This window comes from Canis lupus, chromosome 4, assembly GCF_011100685.1.
Source record: "Canis lupus familiaris isolate Mischka breed German Shepherd chromosome 4, alternate assembly UU_Cfam_GSD_1.0, whole genome shotgun sequence".
Lineage (NCBI taxonomy): Eukaryota > Metazoa > Chordata > Mammalia > Carnivora > Canidae > Canis > Canis lupus.
This window is the reverse complement of record NC_049225.1, coordinates 10,816,969-10,819,552: the sequence shown is the minus strand read 5'-3', so window position 1 is coordinate 10,819,552 and position 2,584 is coordinate 10,816,969. Positions and strand designations below refer to the sequence as shown.

The following is a 2,584-nucleotide window of genomic DNA, read 5'->3' as shown; positions in this document are numbered from 1 at the left end:
AAGGATTGTTTTGAATTCAAAAGGGGCCAAATGACTTACTGTGCAGTGAGACAGTGGGCACCCCTGCAAATAAGCTCTTAAAAAAAAAGATTTATTATTTATTCATGAGAGAGAGGCAGAGACATAGGCAGAGAAGAGGCAGGCTTCTCACAGGGAGCTTTATGTGGGACTCGAATCCCAGACCCGGGATCACACTGTGAGCCAAAGGCAGACACTCAACTGCTGAGCCACCCAGGTGTCCTTGCAGATAAACTCACACAGGTGGTGTACTTAGCAGTTACTTTTCCATTTCTGCCTTCCCAGCTTCTAATATTTGGTCTTACTTAATATTTGTAGCTTTTTAAGTGTTTGTCCTTTTCATTTAATATTGGAGTCTGAGAGTTCAGCACTAGATCTTCTCCTTTTCTTGGTCTACACTTCTTTTTTGATGACCTCTTATCCTTCATCCATGTACTGGTGAAGCTCTCTAACATCGCTAGATAGCACCTCTCTCAGAACTCCAGACTTATATATCCAACTGTCTGCTCAATATTTGCTCTTGGACATCTGAGAGGCAGCTCAACCTCATGGGTACAAACTGAATTCCTAATCTTTCTCCTTGAACCAGTTACTTGTTAGGGTCTTCCTTTTCTCAGTCATGCTAACGTCAGTTTGTCAGGCTATGATCTTTGGAGTTGTCTTGCCTTCTGTGTACCTTCAAAAATAAGACCCAGTGCACCAGGAGGCTCATGCTGGCTCTATCTTTGAGGCATGTTCAAAACCTCACCACCACCTCTGCACTCTGCACCTCTCCCACTTGACTGGGAGCCAAGTCAGATGCTGCTGTTACCTGTCTCAATTCTAGCAGCTCCCAGGTTCATGCAGAATTGACACCATGTCTGCCATGGCCTACATTCATTTTCCTTTTCTCGTTTCTTCTATGACCTGGTAATAGAAGATGATTGCTAATATTTTCCTTGGCACATGAGGCTCCTTGCTGTTTCTCTGACCAGTTGACACAGTCCCTGTTAGTAGGGATTTTGCTCTTGCTGTTCCCTTTGCCTAGAAGGCTCCTTCCCCATTCCATGATGAATCAAACTAGCTTTCTAGGACATGATAGAATGTTCTTTCCCAAGACACCCAAATGCTTAGTCACATCCATCCTTCATAGTCTTTGCTTAGATGTAACCCGTAGGAGGCGTTCTCTGACTACCTGATTAGAGGATACCCCATCCCATTCCCTTTCCCTGCTTTTCATCCTCTAACATGATACATAATTGACTTATTTTGGTTGCAGCTCCATGAAGGAGTGGTTTGTGTTTGTTATGCTGATTGACATAGCCTCAACTACTATAGGCCTCACATGCAGTGGGTGCTTAATAAATATTTGCTAAATGAGTGAATAGAATTCCTCATGCACAATTTCTCTTATTTAGACAGAAAAGTCCCACTGCCTGGGAAGAAAGGGTATGCTCATGGTGGCTTGAGAACGTTCTCTTTGAATTAATCTAAATCTAGTGGGTGTTGTTTTTGGTTCCCTCCTAAGATAAGGTAAAGTTTTCATTTATATTAAATTAGTATGGTTTGGAGGCTCTTCTTTAACTACGTTGATCTCCATTCTTTTAGACATTAAATATGCCCCTTGATATGCAGAAACATTCAACGGATATGGGCTGAAGTGAGCCAAATCAAATTGATTGGCTTCATTTCATCTCCTAGAAAAAAGCACAGTTACCCATTTTGGTTGGTTGTTTTTTTTAATTTATTATTATTATTATTATTATTATTATTATTTTACATTTCACTGAAAAGTTTTTACTGGCCTTTTGGATAGAAACAGGAATTTATTTGCCAGGAAGTATGATCCCATCATACTTCTGCTGGAACCAGCGCATGGCTTCCTCTTTGCTGATTCTGTGTTTGGCCCCCATGCAGCCTGTCCTGTGCTTCTTGTCTGCAATGCTGAAAGCCTTGCAAGCCTACCCAGGTTTCAGCATCACACATAGCAATACCACATAGAAGTCTAGGCTGTAGATACCATGCTTGAGTCATATTTGATCCCCAGATCGATGTGCTCCTGGATCCCAAAACCAAAGTTTCCAGTATCGGAGAAGTTATTTTTTCTTAACTCATACTCTCGCACCTTTAGACTTTTCTCCAAGATTTCTTCTGCTTTGGCCCCAGGGACTGTGCAGTGGACAGCAATCTTTTCATTTCTCTTGATACCAAAGGATCTAACCATGTACCTAGCTTTGGAGAACACTGGCCCGTGAGCTGCTCCAGCACCTTGGCTGTGCGGGTCAGTCTGTCTCCACTCTCCCCCACACAGATGTTGAGGCAGAATTTGCAGATCCGAAGCTCCCACATGGGGTTCTCCTTTTCATCTTGATCCTGCGCCATGGTGGAGAACAGGAAGACTATTAAATTTTTTTTAAAGATTTTATTTATTTGATAGAGAGAGAGAACACGAGCAGGGAGGAGGGTAGAGGGAGAGGGAGAAGCAGACCTCCCTGCCCTTGCTGAGCAGGGAACCCAATGCAGGACTTGATTCTAGGACCCTGGGATCATGACCTGAGCGGAAGGCAGACATCTGAGCTACCCAGGT

At 43.1% G+C, this 2,584-nt stretch overlaps 1 pseudogene; it reads right to left on the bottom strand.

The window, feature by feature from the left end:
• Positions 1 to 1,771: 1,771 nt before the first annotated feature.
• On the bottom strand, positions 1,772 to 2,379 carry LOC100856064 (annotated as a pseudogene).
• Positions 2,380 to 2,584: the final 205 nt, after the last annotated feature.